At 37.9% G+C, this 22,187-nt stretch overlaps 1 protein-coding gene across 3 annotated transcripts in view; it reads left to right on the top strand.

Moving 5' to 3' along the window:
- The window catches only part of cacna2d3 (calcium voltage-gated channel auxiliary subunit alpha2delta 3), a 713,907-nt gene that overhangs the window by 65,863 nt on the left and 625,857 nt on the right, over window positions 1-22,187 (top strand). The gene's annotated exons all lie outside the window — the stretch shown is intronic.

The raw sequence follows: 22,187 nt of genomic DNA, 5'->3' as shown, positions 1-22,187 counted from the left end.
CCAATGAAAGCTGGTTATTTGCTAGTTTAAAAACAAAAACAGATCAAGGATCTTGAAAAATCTAAAATGCTTTCTGGTAGTAGAGACATATTGGTTCTGATACTCTGGAAATGGGCCATTACCAATAAATGGTAAAGCTCTAATTATCATATGAGTGGATTGTGAGTGCATAAAGACTCATATGTGAAACTGCATGATTTAATAATCTATTCGTTTCTTTTATAGGGCAGAGGAAAAAAAATATGCAAATAGAATGGAACTTCTGTGCCATGCTTAGGAAACAAAATTTTATGCACACAATGAATAAAAGGTGTTCAAATCAAATTTCTTACATCTTATCACTTAGCAACATTAACACAAATATTGTTCTTGCCATACAAATTCTGCATTCCCCTTTAAGTTTTTATATTCAGTCTGCATGCATAGGTAGCTTTTGTTCCTCATGAAAGCAAATAGCTCCTTTCTTTCCTTATAAAAGCATATTTTTGTGTTTTATTTTAAACAAGAAAATATGATTTCTGCATTGAAATGTATACAAAAGAAGAATGCATCATTTTATTTAATACTACATTGTAGGGAAAACTGTCTAGTTACAGAAAATCTGCCAGAGGATGATGTAGACTAGCGTGTGCAGACTGTCAAAACTATGCGGTGACAGTGTAGCATGGTATGCTATTTAAGAGCATATGAAATGATCAGGAAACCTTGAACTTGCATGATTTTGAGCAACCACATGTTTTAAGACTTAGATTCTAGTCAATAACATGAGTAAAATAACACACACACAAAGTGCCAAGAGTGCTTCTAAAATAGGCTTTAATTATATGTACACTTTCCTTCCTTATTCAGGGATTTAACAGGTTTTCCTAGACACTCTTGTCATCAGATAACTGTTTCTCCCCAATGTATTGTCACTGTTTCTTCCATTTTTTTCTTACCATAAGAATGCGATTAAACAGGGAAGACATCCTATTTTTTGATTAGTTGCACTGGGAGTTGCCCTGAAAGCCATGAGGATCACTTGAATTTTCAAATCAGTTTTGGAATTCAAAATGTGGCATTTCAGAACTGAGCGCAAATAATAGATTATTGAGCTGACTGTCAACTTTCTTTCTTGCTTTATGCAACTTTGAAATAGTTGTATGTTGGTCGCACTGAAAAAGTTTTTCCATAGATTCATTAACCAAAGTCTTCTCTGGGGTAGCAGCCACATGAGAACATTTTATGATATAAGCTCCAAGAGTATCGTGTTTGATTTGGTATGCAAAGTGCTGGTCTTGTGCTTCTATGAGCTGAAATCCTCCCTTTTGCCATCAGGAGATAGATGCTTTTCCTTATAAAAGTTAATGCTAATTCTGTGCATAAATGCATTCGTATGGGACATTTTTTATTTCAAACTGTCACTTTCTTTCAAAGGGCAGGCCCAAGGTTAGAAAAAGTCATGCTTTTGCTTGGAGTGTGTCCAGCAGCCTTGAAGACCTTTGGCAGTCTTCTTTCATCATGTTCATTCATCCATACATCCTACTAAGGGTGACAGGACAAATTACAATGCCTCACACAAGATAGCATTAATCTTGAGCATGTAACTTATTGCCAGTTATTAGCTGTTCACCTTGAAAGACCATGAATACAAAAGAAAATTATCCTAATGTTCTCATCTGAAGATTAATTGAAAATGCAGTAGGTAAATTCACAGGGTCATTAACCTGAAGATGAGGCTATGGCCATTTCTGCAAGTTTGGGTTAAATGTTACTTACACATTATTATGACAAGACTTTAAAAATTGTAACAGTAACATGGTCGGCTACTTATCTCCTTGGCTTAAACTTCTGACATTTGTCGCATTTCAACAAGGGATTGGACCCAGTGTTACTTATGTGCAGTGGAAGTGTAGAAATCAGGGGTGGTCTGATACAGTGGGAGTGGTTAATCCATTCTTGAATTTACCACTGCTGCTCTCACAACTCCTGCAAACAAAATGGTACCCTTCCCAGTGCAGATCCTTTCCAGGATTTGGAGCTGGCAGAGCTACCATACATCTTGCAGCAGCTGCAGGAGGAACAGTGCTAACATTTAAATGAACCTAGAACTTCCATGTTTTGCCTGCATGCCTGCTGAAATGTACTACAGCCCCCTGCTTCCCATAATGTTTTACCCAAAGTAACACAAATGGGAAGGGAACCCTGCTGAATGGAGTGGCATACAAGGTAGGGGCTGAAAAGGAACAGAACGGTTTCTCCAAAACCAAGGATAGGAGGTTTCTATGAGTGGACTTTATAGCATTGGAGAGAAGTCTGCCATGGGGAAGAGAGGACAGTGAAACCTGCTTCCATTAAACAAAATTCCACTTTGGATCCATCTCAATGTCTGTAATCATAAAAGTGGCACTAGATTAATCAGCCCAGTTTACAAGTTTAATATATTACAAATACAATATTTTAACTCAATTAAAATTGTTTTTTTTTAAAGTTTGGGATTGTCCTTTTATAGCAGTTAAGAATGGTTTTATCTATTAAACATTCAAAACTATCAAAGGTACTTCCTCATTTTACTATTTACTGTGCAATATCATGTTCAAACTTTGTTTTGTGCACTTTTGCTACAACTCTGCAATGTTGGTATTGATGTTTTATCAGCATTGGGAACTAAGGCCGAATTTATCACTGGGCTGATTCTGCTCTGGAAATCACTTTTTTAAAAGTACACCTCTTGCCACTGATTAACATTTGTATTCTTATGCCATTCCAAAATGTATTATCCCAGAACTGGTTTTAAAAGTTGACAGTAGTAACTTTTAAAACATCTCAAATTGAGAATCATAAAAAGCAGCTCTTTCTATCTTACTTTCTGTCTTTTAAAGTGCTATTTGTTTGTCAGATTAATTTCACAGCTGCATTCTTGAATCATATCAAAAACTATGCAGCTCTTTTGCATAATTCAGTCATTCATTCTTCCATGAAATAGATTTCAGAATTCAGAACTTGAACTGTACTCATAACTTACTTAAGTTGGAAATGGATACTGGAGCAGGCATAGTTTCTCTACCCCTCTCCCTTTGTAGAAGGTTTGAAGGTTCTTTGCCTTATGCTTGTCAGTATTCATTTAGCTAGGATTTCTTTGAGCTTACCATTGCAAAACAGTATGTTTAGTAGGCAAATCAAAATCAGCATTCATTTTAAAACATCAGCTGGTATTCATTATTGCAGTTGCAGATTCATAGTTCAGAATTATAGATCCATATCTTGTATTTAACAAGACTACACAGTTTTATGGGAATCCTAAGTCAGTGCCACCCTGGTCCACCTAAAGAGCCAGCCCAACTGGTTGGGCAAAGGAAGCCCATTCCAGTTCTGATCAGAAGCAGGACTCCTCTTGCAAGACTCCTCCTCCTTGTACCTCTATTGGAACCTGAACAGACCTCCTTTGCCCAGTCCAACAGCTTGAGGTGGTCTGGGAGAAGGCCAGGCCAGGAAATGTAACTTCAGTTAGGCAGATATAGTAAGGCAATTAAGATGCTGGCAATTGTAAGCTTAGCATTTTCAGGACGTTTATATTACAAGAGAATAAACACATGGCTTCATTATCCTTCTACAATTAGCTTGTGAAATTTCAGCCTCCTGGTGGAGATTCATCATATTACATAGACATCACTGGTCTAGGCACAATCTCTTTCATAGATATCCGTACTCTAGGTGCATCCCTTTTTTATAATAGTGATCTGTGATTTAACAGAGTGCCATGTGTTGGTTGTGATAACCTAGAGTGAGGCAGAGACTATCTTTTCCAGTGATCGAGCTTTTTCCTTTTTTAACGCTTTTTCCTGCAATATTGTTTTTATGATGGTTTTACTGATATTGTTGATTTATTGTTGTAAATTTATGTGTTTTGATTTGTTTTTATATTGTGATGTTGGGCAAGGCCCCATGTGAGCCGCCCCGAGTCCCTACAGGGAGATGGGGCGGGATACAAGAATAAAATTATTATTATTATTATTATTATTATTATTATTATTATTATTATTATTATTATTATTATTTCCTTCCCAGAAGCCTGTGCAATTTCCTGTACTGGGAGAAAAGACAGGGTTGACCGGAGAAGCAAAAGTACAGGCTTAAATTCAGTTGGCACGCCTCAATATTTGGCATAAATCTTTATTCCCATTTTTCCTCCATTTTTTTTGTTCAGGGCTTTATGGATATATTTGTGCCACATGTGAGTCTTTATAGTACATTTAATGTTGCTATACATTTGGGTTGTTTTTAGCATGCGGTCCAAATCCAACGCATCTTATGACTGTAGTATTCATTTCCAGCTAAAACTAAGTTGATCAACTCCAGTTGTCCTTCCACTGGCATGCAAATACTTTTGAAAATTCAGATTACTTTTGTCAAGTTGTGCTTTTAACTCAATTGAATTTTAACATTAGAATTTATTGAATTTATTTTAATACTGTAACCATAATTTTATCTCTACCATTTTAATTAAGATCCTTGTATGCATTTATATTGAGTCTTTGTTTTGAGAGAAAGTTGGGACATAAAACAAAGAAATAAATACTAAATAACAAATATAAAGTATTATGAACACTTGAAATTTCTATGCACATGTTTTTATTATAATTTGGGGAAAGGTTGAAATTAAAATATATATTATTATGTTTAAGCTATTCCCTTCCTTTAGCTAACCCCTTTTAATGAAAACAATTTAAAACTTCATTGTATAAATTAAAGTTATAAAGAGACCTTCTTCCATTTCATTCTGACTACAGAATCAACCCTTGTACCACACTGAAATATATCTAGGCAGAGCACCAGTTTATGTGCTCAGTTTCTGGTTCCTGACTGTATTAGCTATGTAGTACTGTAAATCAGTACCTGTATTTGCTCTTTTAGAAAAAGCCCAGACACTCCCACTATTGGAACGATGAAACTGCAGGACCTTGTCCTCCTTCTTCTGAAACTGTCAGTAGCCAATTGCCCATGAGGACACACAGTACAGATCCTATTTGCCTACACAGCGCCACCAACATATGCAAAGATAAGCACTTTCCCTAATATCAGAGCACCTGCAGGGTGCTGTCTAAGGTACTTATTATGAATGTAAAAATAAAAAGGGCACTTACTATTTGAAAAGCTAGATAAAATGTTAATACAATGCAGAGAGAGAATTCACATGAATTAAGCCCCTTGAAGAGTCAAGAATTTCCAACCTTTCTATGTCCTATTATCTCCTGTTGTAGAAAGAGTATCAGTTTCTGCCATAATGCCGACACCCAAGCAGCTTTAAATAGATCCTTTTTTGTTGGCTAGTGAGATGCACGTCCCACCTTTTTCTTTCTCCTGCAGTACTGCTTCCCAGCAAAAGTTAAGCAGAATTTGCTCTATAACAGTGATTAATAAGGATCCATATCCTGGACAATGTTCTTCATAAATGTAGAGTTTCCAGATCTTTGCGTGTTTGGATCTAGGCTTATAACCTGTATAATGTACTCGATTTTATTTTTGTTATTTCTTGTAAGTGTTATCTTATGTTAATTGATACTGTTACTGTTATAAATGTTGATGTATTTTATGTGTTTTAATGGCACTATTATGTGTTGTTCTGTAAATTGCTCCGAGTCCCTTTTGGGAGATGGTACCGGGATATAAATAAAGTAATTATTATTGAAACACAACAAAATGAGTACACAGCAGACACTCTGCTGGCTGTTGTACTGGATCACACACCGGACACTTCCCAAGTGTCTAGGGCTGTGTGATGTATTGGCGAATAATGTGTGCAGATCCCAGTAAGGTGGCCTTCTGCAGCTGGCAGATGGTAATTTTGTCAGCGCCGGTTGTGTTCAAGTGCAGGCCAGGGTCTTTAAGCACTGCACCCAGTGTGCCGATCACCACTGGGACCACCTTGACTGGCTTGTGCCACAGTCTTTGCAATTTGATCTTTAAATCCTCATATTGTGCCAGCTTTTCTAGTTGTTTCTCTTCAATCCTGCTGTCACCTGGGATTGCAACATCAACAATCCATACTTTGTTTTTTAACACGATTGTGAGGTCAGGAGTATTGTGCTCCAACACTCTCTCTGTCTGAATTCGGAAGTCCCAGAGTAGCTTGACATGTTCATTCTCTGTAACCTTTTCCAGATTGTGATCCCACCAGTTCTTTGTCACAGGCAGATGGTATTTGTGGCACAACTTCCAATGAATCATCTGAGCAACGGTGTTATGCCTCTGCTTGTAGTCTGTCTGTGCAATCTTTCTGCAGCAGCTGAGGGTGTGATCTATTATTTCATGTGCTTCCTTGCAGAGTCTACATTTGGGATCTGTCGTTGACTTTTCAATTTTGGCTTTGATGGCATTGGTTCTAATGGCTTGTTCTTGGGCTGCCAGATTCAGGCTCTCCGTCTCCTTTCTCAAAGTTCCATTTGTGAGCCACAGTCATGTTTTTTCTTTGTCAATTTGGCTCTCGATTTTCCCAGGAACTGTCCATGGAGAGCCTTCTTTTGCCAGTTTTCTCTTCTGCTCTGGATTGTGTTTTTATGGTATTCACTCTTTGTCTTTTGCACTTTATGCAGTTTACTACTGTTGACTTCCCTCAATGCTGGTTCTTGACTGCCTTTCACATAATCTGCCAGGGCATGTTTCTCTTCTTCTACTGTTTGTTTCACTTGCAGAAGCCCTAAATAATAAATAATAAGAAGTTGTTGTTGTTGTTGTTATTTTGTGAATGTTTGATTATGTGTTTTAATATGCTGTAAGCCACCTTGATTCCTAAACTGGAAAAAGGCAGGATATAAATAGATATCATAAGAATTGTAATAAGTGTAGGATAATTAAAAATACTTAGATATCTCCTTTTGCTGTGGTTTATTATGAGAAAAGTATGCAGCTCTTTTATGAAGAGAATTTTATGATAGCAAAAAAATCATGGCAAAATAGTAGAATCACTATTCTTTTTTTAATCATATTTGGTTCTTCATCCATTACAAGAAATTGAATAATCAATAAGTTCTCACTGATTGCAACTGATAAAAAATATTGCATTAAGACTTCGTTTACCATGACCAGGTGTTATGAACATATTAATCCATTCCTTTATCACTTTCACAAGCTTCTAAGTCATTGCTTAGTTAAACGTACTATACAGCCCTACTTGAATTAAAACACCAGCATCTAAAAGAAATGCCTTTCTCCATAGATATCTGTCAGTGTCTTGACATCTTTGGAGGATGCTTTCTTTAGCTGCCCCCTCAATCTGAAGAGTTGTGGGTGGCCATGAGATTTTATAGCAATTCTCTTCCCAACTTGTGGAACACTTTTGGGAAAGAGAGAGAGAGAGACAGAGACTGACACTCATCTGGCACATTTTAGTGACTTTTTGGTGGCAGGCAAAGGCATTTCTATTTTCTGAAGGCTCCGACTCTCCTGCCCACATTCCTGTCCCTAACTCATCCTTCTGCAAAGCAGCACTGTCTCTCTGTTAGGTGGCCACTAGGACTAATCTAGCCTCTAGCTTTCTTTCTCTGCAGTTGGGTGGCATCCTGCAGCTAGGACTAAGGAACAGACTTTGTTACAGTTTCGTTTGAGTTAAAATTCTAAAATAGTGATGTTTATAGTTTTAGACTGTCATTCTGTTGTATATTTTGTCTGGTAGATGGTGGCTAGGGTGAACATAGGACAACACAGAAGAAACTTTACTAATCCCATCCATGTCTAGGTACCTCCCCCCCCCCCCCCCCCCAAGGTTATATCATGGTTTGGAGTAAGAAGCTGAGAAAATATTAACAAATAATGCATTGTGCAGGTTCACTGCCAGAGAACAGACACTGGTTGCAGTTCTCTGTCAGTTCTACAAATGGTAACAAAATTCAATGGTTAATCACACAAGACTGGCCACACTGATGTGGAATAATTTTTTCTGTGTGCTGTACAGCTTATCACCTACTAAGCCTTATTTGGATTCAAGCATAAAGGTAAGCCATGAAATTCCCATTTCAAATTTCACCTTAACCACAAATTCACTAGGTGGCCTAAGGCAAGCCATTATTCTTTTAGCTTTAACCTAACACTGGGGAGGGTTGAGATGATTCTGACCTATATTTTAGAACTGTCATAAGGAAAAGATTTTGCATTTTCCAAAATGTTGTATAAATACTGCATATTATTATTTAAAATCATTTTTGCATGCAGTCAAAAGACAGGAGAAAACTGTGTGAGGACATAATTTTCATTTTGCTTTTTGCTTACAAAGTTAGCATTAAGAAGCCAATAACGCTTCTCAACGTAGAGAGGAAAGAATTCTCGAAATGCTGCAGAGTATGTCTGTTAAAACTCCCACTTCAAGTGGATAAAAACATAATTCATTTTTTGTTCTAGTTTTTCCTCTCATCAATTTGTTTGTTCAAATTTACTTACAGTAAGCAAGCTGCTGCATCCAAACTACCTAATTTACTCTGAGATGAATATAAATATGAATATTATTTTGTTTGGAAATGTGTCAGACATTTTCAGTGTTTTGTTTTTCTGTGTGTTTTGAAGAGCTTGAAAGATTTTGGGCAGGACTTCTACAGATACTGCCAGAGTGAAATAAATTATTATTTACTGCAGCTGTGATGAGCTTAACCTTTGATAACACGCAGCTAGATAATTGGGTCTTCAGGTTTAGCAGATAGTAGAAATTGTCTGACGCATAGATTTTCAAGTAAAGTATCTGAAGGTAAGGTTTGAAGACCTGGATCTTGGACTATAACTGTCTAATTTTCCAGTTTCATCTGTGTCCTCAAATATTAAATATGAAAAGAATATGGAAATAAAATTAATCATTTAAAGCTTCCAAGATTTTATGTAGTTGATAAGCCTGCTAGAAATAGTCAACTAAATAAATACATAGAAGCATTAACCAAAACAGGGTGATTTTATACATGGCATGATCAGGGTGATACTTAATACCTGTCTGTCCATAGCTTATCATACTTGAAAAATCACCTTCAGGTTAGAATCAGAAAGAAAATTGGAAACAGAGATGGCAAGGATATAGAAGGCAAAGAAAGTGCATTTGTTAGAAGCATGTAAAGCCTCTCTCTGATAGAAAGTGACCATGTACAGAGAAATGTATAGGTCACTTGTTCTTGTCTATTGGCTAGTAAAATAATATATTGTGGGAATTGATGTCTTCTAGCAACAGATCACACACTGGTGATAGGTAAAATTTTCTACCTACTAAAGAAAATCTAGTTACAAAAGTATTGGCCTATATTTGAACTATGCATAAATTACAAGTTAGTGTACCAGCACTACTTATAGCTGTATCACAAAAAGATTTCCCCAGGACTGTTCTCTTTCCTTCATTTTGTTTACCTTAAGGGTCTTACCAGCAGTAATGTAGAGAGCCGTCTCTCATTTTTGTACCCTTAGTTTAACTTTCAGGAGCAGCAGAGCCTTGGGCATGTCTTCTTTCCTAATTTCATGCCTTGGGAAATTTAGCAATAATATCTTGGAAAACACTCCTCTCTTCCCTAAATCAATTGTACCCAATGTTTCAGATATATTCTTAATAATGGAAAAGGATTCATGATGTAGGCTGCAATATGGTGACTGGACAGGCTCTCTGAGAGCTCTTGGAGTGCCAGCACCCCAGAGAATGGGTAGAGCCTTCAACTTCCTCCCTAGCTGTGGATCGAGGCAGCGGGGACTGCAGAAATATGTCTAGCACTGTCAAAGTTTGTACCCCATTCCCCCATAGGTCTTGGGACTTTCTATTTTGCTCCTTACCCTATCTAATCTTAGGAGTTTTACAAGGAATAGCTCAGTTCTTTCCTGCTTTTTTGTTTTTGTTTTCATGCATCAAAAATCTTACCAGCAATATATAAACTTCTCCTGTTTTCCAGGCACGGCAGTCACTGAAGTTGTGTATAACACCTATAGAGGAATCTATGTCCACTAAAATATGGGTGACAATCTGAACACCCAGTCAGAGGGTCTATTGTGATTTCCTTAAGAGTTATGCCCCCTTACTTTTATTTTAGTAAGGCTGCCACAATATGGTATTATTGTTTATATTGTTTATATTGGTTTTAGTGTATGACTGTTTATTATATGTGACATGGGGCTTGTTCCCCATGTGAGCCGCCCTGAGTCCCCCTGGGGGAGATGGGAGAGGGATATAAAAATAAAGTATTATTATTATTTTATTCTATAACACAGCAAACAAGATCAATATGCTGGATTTCGTATCACAAAATCACAAGTCAAACACTTCCCAAGCGTTTAGGACTGTGTGATGTATTTTCGGATGATGCGTGCAGATCCCAGTAGGGTGGCCATTTGCAGCTGACAGATTGTAATTTTGTCAATGTCTATTGTTTCCAAATGCCGGCTGAGATCTTTTGGCACGGCACCCAATATGCCGATCACCACCTGCACTGGTTTCTGCCAGAGTCTTTGAAGTTCAATCTTGAGGTCCTGATAGCAGTGGAGTTTTTCCTGTTGTTTTTTGTCAATGCAACTGTCACCTGGGATGGCAACATCAATGATCCAAACCTTGTTCTTTTCCACAACTGTGATGTCTGGTGTGTTGTGTTCTAGAACTTTGTCAGTCTGGATTTGGAAGTCCCACAGTATCTTTGCGTGCTCATTTTCCAAGACTTTTGCAGGTTTGTGATCCCACCAGTTCTTTACTGCAGGGAGGTGGTACTTGAGGCATAAGTTCCAATGAATCATTTGGGCCACATAGTTGTGCCTCTGTTTGTAGTCTGTCTGTGCGATTTTCTTACAGGATATGAACAATGGTTTCGTCGGTTTCCTTGCACAGTCTGCATTTTGGGTCATCAGCTGATTTTTTGATCTTGGTCTTAATTGCCTTTGTTCTGATGGCTTGCTCCTGGGCTGCAAGGATCAGGTCTTCTGTCTCCTTCTTCAGGGTCCCATTCGTGAGCCAGAGCCAAGTCTTCTCCTTATCAGCTTTTCCTCCAATTTTGTCAAGGAACTTTCCATGCAATGTTTTGTTGTGCCAGCTGTCAGCTCTAGTTTGTAGTGTGGTTATTATTATTATTATTATTATTATTATTATTATTATTATTATTTGTAGTTACAAGTTACAACTCAAAATTCGCCACTGTAAGTTGGAAGGCAATAATAAACCTTCTCAGACATTATTTTTCTTTGAAGCAAATTCTAGCTCTCTTTCCCCCCTCTCTAATATAAACAGATATGTCATAAAGGGAAAATGAAGGGATGGAAATGGTTGGCTCTTCCCCTTTCAGAATTGTTCTAGCCCTGGCTGTTCCACGTGGTCATTATGTATCACCAACTTTTAAACAGTATTTATTTGCTGTTTTATCAGCTATTTTCCCTTGAGTACACAAAGACATAGAGAATGTAAATGAATGAATGAATGAATATATAAAACTACCTCTCTCCCCAAATGTAACATATCCTGGCTTCACATAGCTTTCTATGAAAGGGAGGGAGAGTTCTCATTCTCCAAGCTGTAGAACATAGAGATCACCATTTATCCTTTCTTTTTATTTATTTTTTCCTTCTTTAGCTTATCAAGCAGCATCCCTGCTCCATTGCTGACAAAGATAAAAAAGATTTACAGAAGACAATTCTGTAATATAATTTGAAGCACAATGACAGCAATTATTCTGCCTTGATTGTCTCCTTCACAGGAGGTTGGATGTAAATGGCTGCTTTGGGGGAGGCCACATTTCATAGAGCTGAAGCAAGTGACAATGGTAGTGGTGGGAGTTTGGTTTTTACAGTGTAATATTCAGCCTCCTTGAGCCTCAAGGTTGGAATGCTATATGAATGGAAAAACAAAATATGCAGGGCTTCTAAACTAAATATAAATAAAATCACACTTATGGAATTTGTGGAACAATTGACACTCCTTTTCAGGTGTTGTTCTGAAAGAAATCAGCTCCCCTTTTCTCTGTTATCATTTTTATATGTGTCAGTATTTTCTGTATTCTCTCACATAATTGGCATGATTGTCTTGGCCATTGTGGCTGATTATATGTAAATCCTTTACATGCTTCTACTCCTTTCCCCCTCCTTCTGCCTTTCGTGTAGCATTCCTGTGGTTTTTCAATTTAGCCACTCTGTGTTTTCCTCACACTTTGTAATTTTGGCACAGAGTTTAGGATAGTTCAGCTGCCAGTGTGAATCAGGATTCAAGGAAATGCTTTTGATGTGGTTGAAAGTAAATTATTTACACAGGGCACTTTCTGGTGTTTGTTTTCAAGGTGAGGATTGTTCTAGTGTGCCTTCCTTATGTAAGTTCTGGCATCAAACTCTGCATTTTGTTTAGGAGTGTGTTAAATGTACATACTTCCCTGACCAAAGGAGCAGTGTGTGTAGGCACTTCCAGACAGCACCAAAATCCACATTTTAAAAGGGAGTTTAAACATCCAGGTACCTGACTGCAGGTTGCCATACAGACCTGTTAGTCCTGGGATTGGGTCCCTGACCATCCTCACAGGCTTCCTCAGCATCAGAACAAGATGGAGGGTGGATGGGAGACATCCTGAGAGAGGGTTTTTGTTTTTTTTTTGTTTTTAAAAATCACTCTATTATGTCCATTATAAGCAGATTTGCATGTGTGCATGAGGTCCAGCTTCTTCTCTTTTTTTGTAAACTTCTGCTGGATCTTTCTCTCCCCCCAATTGTTTATTCAAGTTCTGTTTAATATTATAAAGTTTAAAATAAAGAGTTTCAGAGAGTTTTAATTGATTTCCACTTGTGTTTCCCCTGAATCACCTGTGTGTGCATTTGACAGCCCAATCAGAGGATCAGCTGTTTCAGCTTTTTAAAAAGCACACCTTTTTAAAAATGCTTCCTTTTGGGAGATGGATCAATCTACATAGGGTAAAGGAAAACATGTATTTTTCGGAGTGCAGGAATATACAGTGATGCAAATATGCACATTTTCCATCTGGAATGTTTTGCATTCATTGCTAGCATCATTTTGCCACACCCCTCTTTAACCTGGTAATTTCTGCATTTTAGGGCCTGTGAAGAAGGCCCCTCTGTATGTGTGTGCTGTTATGATAAGCATTGTTTTAAACATTATTTATTTATTTATTTCCTTATTTTTATCCTGTCTTTCTCACCCCTCGGGGGACTCAAGGCAGCTTACAAACTCTGGCAAAATTCAGTGCTGCATGGACATAACAATGAAACAGACATTAACCTTTGGCAGATTCAGTAGACCTGAATTTGCCTTGATATTCTGGGGGCACACCCAGTCAGGTCCTAAAATGCACACCCACTTGCTTCTTCAAGTGGGGTGTTCAGATGACACCTCACGTATACATGAGTACATTTGCTCCAAAGCAGGAAAACCCTGCTTGGTGGTGAGATAATTTGATAGTGGGTTTGATCCATGCCTTCTTGAAAGTCGAACCCACTAATTCTGCTGTCTGGACTGCTTCCTCAGAAGTTCTGGACTTTTTAGAGGGCAGTCCAGACAGCCCTCTAGTGTTTTTTCAGGCTGATTCAGCCTGGAAACCCATGAGGGTACCAACCCCTCCCCCCAAACCCCTCAGAAATAAAAAAGGAAACTCACTGGGAGCCATTTTGTTTTTTCCTCCTGCCTGAAGGATCATACCAATTATGCCTGAAAACATGGGGGGGGGGGCAGGACACAAATCACTCCTGGCTCCCCCTATGTTTTCATGTGTCGTTGGTGTGTTCCTTCAGGCAGGAGGAGAAGCAAAATAGCTCCCGGTGAGTTTCCTTTTTATTTTTGAGATTTTTTTTGGGGGGGGGGGGGGTTGGATTACCACATGTTATCCTGAAAATATTTGGGATGACATGTGGACATTATTATTATTATTATTATTATTATTATTATTATTATTATTATTATTATTATTTCTACCCCACCACCATCTCCTAAAAGGAATTCGGGGAGGCTTACAAAGCACTCGTAAGGTAACAATACATACGGTGCAATAAATACAGATACATCAATATCAAAGCAAAACATAATTCACATCGTCAATACATAACAATACCACAGTAAAATAAATCAACCCTAAAATACTCATCAATAAAATGTTATGGTAATTATAGACATAAAATGAATTGCAAGTCATATAACGTGCTTTCAGTGAGAAAACCAATTGGTCTACAATGTGAATCTTTTGGGCTCTATATCTATTGGAAAGCTTGGATAAAGTGCCCCACCAGCCTTGCAGAAACTGCAAATTCCATTGACTTTAAATCCTGTCAGAGAATCATCTCTTTGTTACAACAGAACACACCTATATCACCTCATCCCACTCAGCAAGCAAAACTACCACATATACTAATGTATTAATTGAGGGCAGTCTTAGGGACAGAATTATGAATTTTGATGTGTCCAATGGATGTATCGAGGGTCATTCCACAAATTAGGGAATGCACCAATGCTGGTTTGTACCAGATGGTTTGTACCAGATGTATCTGGGATTAGGGAAAGATACACGTTAAGATAAGCAGATGTATTTACTACACGTAATTGGAACAAAGAAGATACAATTATGGCTATCAATCTCAACACCCTCAAAAGAAGTACTACACTTATTTGGAAAAAAATTATACAATTATGGCTACCAACCACAACAGCTATAAAAGAAGTGAGGATGTGGAGATATCAGCCTAAAACAAGGAGCATTATGTCTCTGTATACCTTTTGCTGAGGAATATGTGAAAGAGAGACCAGTTGCACTCTAGCCCTTCTGGCAGCCTTCTCACAAGAAGCTGAGGCCCCTTCCACACAGCTGAATAAAATCCACATTGAACTGGATTATATGGCGGTGTTGACTCAGATAACCAAATTCAAAGCAGATATCGTGGATTGTCTGCCTTAATATTCTGGGTTATATGGCTGAGTGAAAGGGCCCTGACTGACCACATTTCAAATTCAAATGCTGAATTAGAGAGACCTTGGCGTGACCTAATGTATCAGTAGTTCTTCTGAATTGTAGCATTGTTACGTTCCAATCACCATAGTTGTGAGGGCTTTTAAAATTATGTCTCCTTTGCACATGTTGGCTTCTTAAGTGGGACTAGTACAAAAAATTATTCCCATATGACTGCATTACAGTGAGGTCTTCTTTGACAGATGAATTGATATTTGATATGTGATGGCCAGGCCATAAGCTATAAACTATTCCTTGATAAAAAGCACTTAATTCAGTTTAGCAGCATTACTTTTTAAACAATCCTTAGTTTCTTTCCATTTAATTTTACTTATTTATGCTTAATTCTTTCTCTCTTTTCTTTATTGTTTCTTTCCCCTAATTCAGCTACAGTGTCTGCTTCTCTCTGAGGAACATCTGGAGTATAACTGAATTCCCGAACACATCTTGTTTTTCCACATGGAGATTTTGTGGGACTGGGGTGGGGATGGGGACATTATTACTTTTTATGTAACTGTTTCTTACGGTGATTTTTTTCTATGGCGTTCTCTGAACAAAGAAAAATATTGGTACCTGCTTTGTTTAACAACAGGGTGTTATGTTGCTTAAGTGTGAAATGTGCTCAGCATATTTCTAGAAAAGAGCCACAAATATGATATGCTTCCATTAATGTATTGCCAATGGGAACTCCTTGATCTCACAGCCAAGAATACAATATTTTTAAGCTCTTATCAGAGCCTGAGCTGATAAGAGCTAAGGAAGACTAGCAAATTCTAATAGAGTAATTATGTTATTTGCGTAATAATAATAATAAAAACTTTTTTAATATTCCGCACCTATCTCCCCGAGGGGATTTGTAGCGTGTAGCAAAAACAATGCTGTTATTTTAAAGACTAATAAACAGAAATATAAGAAGAATTTGAGTGAACTGGGACATCGTCAGACTATTTATATCAATAAATACAATCTTGTTTATAGCACTGGAAAGTATATGAGCTGTAAATGAAAACAGTCTGTCTTTGCTTTACCAGTGAAAACCTGCTATTTAGAGACAGAGGTTGTAAATGTTCCTTTTGGGGGGTTCCCATAAACCTAGAGGTAGTATGGTAATTCTGGAACTTGTTATTAAAAAGGGGAACGTTTCCAAGATCTGTTGAGTAAAATATAATATCTAAACAAGATGATGTGGCAAAATCACATAAAATAAATGTTAGGTATGTCATATGAAAATGTCATTTTTGTTGTGTAACCTGGTGGTGCAGTGGGTTAAACTGCTGAACTGCTGAACTAGCTGTCCGAAAGGTCGGCGGTTCGAATCTGGGGAGCGGGGTGAACTCCCGCTATTAGCCTTAGCTTCTGCCAACCTAGCAGTTCGAAAATATGCAAATGTGAGTAGATCAATAGGTACTATTCTAGCGGGAAGGTAATGGCACTCCATGCAATCATTCCGGCCACATGACCAAGGAGGTGTCTATGGACAATGGCTTAAAAATGGAGATGAACACGAACCCCCAGAGTTGGACATGACTAGACTTAATGTCAGGGGGAAATCTTTACCTTTGCCTAATTATTTATAACTAGAACAAGAATTATCAGTTGATACTGGTTCCCCTTCAGTAGTTTGGTAAGTGTGTATACTCCACATACAAGGAGAGTAGTGTTGTAATCACTTTCTCATGCTGTTCAACATACACATGAAATGGCTGGAAGAGGTCATCCTGAGTTTTGGGGCATGGTTCCATTTGTATGCAGATGACACACAACTCAAATGCTTCTTTCCACCGAAAGCCAAGGAAGCTGTCCTAGTACTAAACCAATGTCTGTAATCAGTAATGGAGTGGATGTGGGCAAACAAATTGAAACTTAATCCAGACAAGATAGAGGTAATGTCATTCAGCCAGAAGGAAGATCACTGAATAGGGATCCAGCTTGTGCTAGAAAGGGTTACACTCCCTCTGAAGACACAGGGCCACTCTTTGGGGGTATTCCTGAACTTGGCATTTAACCAGGAGCCCCTGGTTTCTGTGATACCCAGGAATGCCTTTGCACTTTTGTGCCACCTGTATCAATTCCTTGAGACACTGGATCTGGCTGTGGTTGTACAAGGCTTAGGACCGTGTCACACGCACCGCAGGAATCGGCCAGTATCACTGCGGATTGCAGGGTGTCCATCCAGGGTGTGTGTGGACCTGTTGCTCCATGCCCCACACCATCCCGGTTTCCCTCCTATCTCTTCACATGGACCTTCTATGTGACCAAATCACATGGAAGGGTACTGTGAAAATGTAGTCTATCTATACTGAAACAATTGAAAAACACATCCTTTTTTTAAAAAAAAGAGGAAAAAGTAAAGTAGTAGCGCTAACTTTCAAAATCCCTTTAATTAAAAACACTAAATTATTATTATTGTTGTTATTGCTGTTATTATTATTATTATTATTATTATTAATAATAATAATAATACCCCGCTTTTTCTCTCCACAAGGAGAGAAAGTCTTGGGAAAAAAGAATGCAGTTCCAGAGTCTGGGAGCTTCCCCTGTGCTTCAGTACAATTTTATTTAATCATTGTGTGTTTGTTTTAAGTGCAATACATTATTTAAAATAAAAATATTATCGAAACACTTACTGCATATTGCTGCAACAGAATGTTTAACAACAGGGTGTTATGTTGCTTACACTGAAGCCATTTTTTCTCTACACCATCCTCTACCTGTACCCACTTTCATCTTTCTATTTGTGAATTAGAGATAAGGAGAATTAGAGCTGGGTGTCATCAGCGTAGTGACAGTTTGTTGTTGTTTTGTGCCTTTCTGACTTATGGTGCCCCTAAGATGAACCTATCACAATGTTTTCTTGGCAAATTTTGTTCAGAAGTGGTTTTCCTTTACCACCCTATGAGACTGAGACAGTGCAACTTGCCAAATGTCACCTAGTGGGTTTTCATAGTCAAATAGGAATTCAGATTCTGGTCGTTGAGGTCAAAGTTCAACACTCAGACCACTACTCCATACTGACTCTCACAATGCTGATACTCCATTTTCAAAACATCTAGTGACCTCATTTAATGACTTGAACAGGATTGGTGATACAATGGAGCCCAAGTTTTCTACTGTGACTAATGAAGTCTCCTATTTGTTTCTATTTAACTCAATATAGTAGAGAGAAGATATTATTAAAATTATTGGAAAGGATTTTTAATGTTTCTATTGTCAAAAAGACAGTAAAAACAAAGCATATGAATATAATGCTTGCATTTACTTCTAAACAGGTGCTTCCCATTGATTCCCACTGCTTAATTTATTACTCAACATCTCATTTTGATAGGTACTTCAGAATTAATCTAGTATTCCTTTTGTATCCAGCATTTTCCTATTAGAACACTTGCAAGTGAGTTTTGTAAAAAAACCAAGCCACTTAAGATAATGAATGGAGTTCAAATAAGTGCTCTTGCAGTACACACACCTCCTAGTGTGCCAATGGCAGCTGAGTATTGTGCAAACAGATAGATTCCACAATGTGCTTTTTGTGGCCTACTTTGATGTGTCACTTCATTTTGCCATTCAGCTGACAATTCAACAGATGAATCACTGTATCATTAAAAAGAATTTCAAAGTGTGGCACAGTGATCATGACCTGATTTGTTGTTGTATAGGCTACTGCAAACCTTCAATTTTAACTACTTTGCTTTGTTTTGAATGTGAAAGATTACAGGGAAAATACATTTATGTGAAAACATTGTCCTATTGTGCTAAATTTCAGCTTTCCCACCCCATCCTCCCTTTCTGCCAGCTAGGGATACAGCAAGAATGCCACTTTGAAACACCTGAAGGTGAAACATATAATATCTTCAGAATTGATATTTCATTGTCTATGGATTTAATTGGCATCTCACCAGCCATTCTTTTGATGCCAATTGCAAAATGACAGATTTTCCATCTTGTTGGAATTAAGTGCATGCTCCTACTGTGGAAAAATAATGAATATCATACATTATCAATACATAAGTTTAAGCATCTTGGCTGAGAGGGAGCTCAGTATGAGGAGGAGATTATGATTACTTTTAAGAGAGAGCCAGAGAGGCAAGAAAGGGGTTAAGAAGGAAAGGCAGTCAAAAGCAAAGACATTTATTTTGTAAACATTTGCATTGACATATGTGAAAGTGAAAGCAGGAGAGTTGAGAAATGCAGGGAAGGCACTAAAGGGAAACACATACATTTTATTTCCCTTTGTTTAATCTTAGACAAAAAGCATTTTGGGAAAGTCATCCCATGGCCTTTGGGATGGAGGACAAACCTCCCTAACACCACCAGGGAATGGCCACCCTAGGTCCTGATGAAATGTCTGACATTATACACTAGTTACAAAATACCCAGAAAAAAAGTCAGAGCTATAGGTCATTTCTCACTGTTCTTCTCCATAAGAAGTTAGGGAGCCCCCAGACAGCGCCAAAACATGGGATTAAAAAGAGGGGCAAAAAACCCAGGACCCTTTCGTTCCCTTTAGGTCCACTTCACTTTATGATATTGTACTTGTCTGTTTGAGGAAGACTTAAAAAACCCGGGACCTCAGAGCAGGTCCCCACACAAACCTGCCATTTCCGGGCTTTCTTCCCCACTGTCCTCACTGGCCTCCCTTCTGTGTCTTGGGATAAAGGTCTTAAAGAATACAGTTATGTGCTGATCTGCAGATGCCCATGCACACAAATCTTAATATAATAAGTACAGTGCAAGTATATTCCCATGTGCGCATATGAGGTTCAGTACATAATAGAGTGAATTTCTTTTAAAAAAAACTTCTGCCAGATTTCTCCCTTTTCTAATTATCTATTAAAGCTCTGTTTAATATTATACAGTGTAAAATAAAGAGTTTCACAGAGCTCTAATGGCTCTCTATTCATGCTTCCTTTAAATCAGCTGTGCATCCGTTTGACAGCCCAATCAGCTGATCAGCTGTTCCGGCTTTTTAAAAGAGACATCAGCTGGAGCAGTCTCCACAGGGGGGAGGGATGGAAAGTATGTAGGGTGTTTTTTGGAATGTAGGGTTACACAGACATACGGAGATGCACATTTTTGCAAGAAATGTGATAAAAGGGGACCTTTTTATCCCGTGGTTTCCCTCCTTTATAGCAATTCAATGCACATTTAGTGTTGATATTGTCTAGCCAACCCACCTTTTTGAAACGGGAACTCTTGTGTTTAAAGCTCCTTCTGGATGGGCCTTCAGATGGTTATAAGTTGAATACAATATAAGCAAGTGAAAGCTCTATAAATATTGAGCAAATATGTGTACAGCAGTCCCCAAGTTACGAATAAGATCGATTCTGTAGGTTTGTTCTTAAGTTGAATTTGTTTGTAAATTGAAACAGACACATTTTTAAGTGTACTTCCTGCCAAATATATCTTTGTTTAAGCTTTGGATAGTATAAGGAAGGGTAAACTTGTTTTTCTGTCTGTACCTCTGTTCAGAAGATTTCACCTCACTTTCTATCCCTGTGCTAATTGGATTTTGAAAATTTTGGCTTGTGGAAACAAGGATTGTAGCTAAAGCTTCAGTGGAGACAACTTTCCCCCATGATAACTCTTTCAGGAATGAATTTCCCTTCTGAGAGGTAAATTTCTCTCATTTCCTGTGGTCTCACACCCATTTGTAACTATGAATAGTTTGTAAGTCAGATGTTTGTAATTTGGGGACAACCTGTATATAGATTGTGCATACATTTTTGCATATGTATGATTGAATATTTAGCTGTTATATATACATACTGTTCTAACAGTAAATTTAGATTGGCTGAGACTAAACATGCTAAACAGTTACCCAGAAGCAGCGGTAATGGGGATTATTGGTGGAGGATCTCTCAGGGCCCTTCCAGACAGGTCCTATATCCCAGAATCTGATCCCAGGTTTTCTGCCTTAAACTGGATTATATGAGTCCGTACTACCAGATAATCTGGGATAAACAGAAAACTTGGGATCAAATCCTGGGATATAAGGCCTATCTGGAAGGGCCCTCAGAGACAACAAAGTCGAACCAAATCATGTCAAGAAGACTTCAGGGATACCCCATCCATATAACCATAACCTAGATGTATGCTCCAAATACAGAGGCAGAAGAAGAAGAAATTGAAAGAACATTGTTGGAGTCCAGTGGGATTCTGCATTTGGTGAGGCTGGGAAGTAGGGATTCCCTGCCACCTCCCTGGCAGCTCAGAGAGTCTCAATTAGGCTACCAAGCAAGTCAGTGTAGATGGGCTTCTTGTCTTATCCTTTAATCAGGATGAGACTGCAGTCAAGAAATCAAAAGAAGGCTAGGGTGTATCTACACTGTAAAATTAATACAGTTCAACACCACTTTAACTTCAGCTTTCACTTTACTGAGGATATGTCAAATTCTCTATGCATAGATCCACAAAGAAGCAATACCTTTATTGGGTTAACTACAAAGCATAAAATACATCATACATAAAATACATTTGAAGGTACACTGGCTTGTTCATAAGGCAAAGATTTTAAAAATCATACAGGAGAAGAAAGGTGATGATGTCCACGGCACAGGCCTACATTTTGTCTCAGACGTGTTCTCTGTTGTTAGTTAAGAAGATGGTCTGCAGCTACTATACCATATATATGGGGAACACTAGTTTGTGCTTGTGTTACTGCTTATCTCATAAAATGTTATTTGGCTTTTTAAAAACTGTTTATTTACATGCTCAGTTGTGCTTAATTTCAAAATATGCATAATGATATTTGTTCATAGTTATCTCTTGCCACTTTTGTATCTCTCTTCTTGCATTGGGATTTCAATTGCTAGCCTCTTGGGAGAGGTAACTCTATAAAACACCATATATCTTAATCATACACGCACACACATTCATATTTGTAGATGCATCAATAAATCTACGAAGCATTTACATTTTTCAAATATGCTAGTTTTTATGGAACAAGACACTTTATAAATATTCCACACAGAGCATTCAGAGCTGTTCAAAATACTAGCCTAAACTGATTGCTAAAATGTTGTAATTGCAGTTGCTCTGAATAAGTCTAGACCACAACATCTGTTCATTTGCGACAATGTTGTCTCTCTTTGGAGGAAGCTGGAGTGGTGCAGAGAAGCCAAATGTAAATTGCCATATATGATCTACTATGATGCCATTTATTATTGGCTGGTAATAGTTTCATACCTTCTCAACAACTACATAATAGCCTTTACGAGTGGTTAGCATACTGTATTAGTGAATTATTTTTTACTCCAACTTTAGTTTTCCATCTGGCATTGTACTTTA

The sequence above is a fragment of the Anolis carolinensis genome, chromosome 2 (assembly GCF_035594765.1).
Source record: "Anolis carolinensis isolate JA03-04 chromosome 2, rAnoCar3.1.pri, whole genome shotgun sequence".
Lineage (NCBI taxonomy): Eukaryota > Metazoa > Chordata > Lepidosauria > Squamata > Dactyloidae > Anolis > Anolis carolinensis.
Note: the sequence above shows the minus strand (reverse complement) of the source record. Positions and strands in the feature narration are given on the sequence as shown.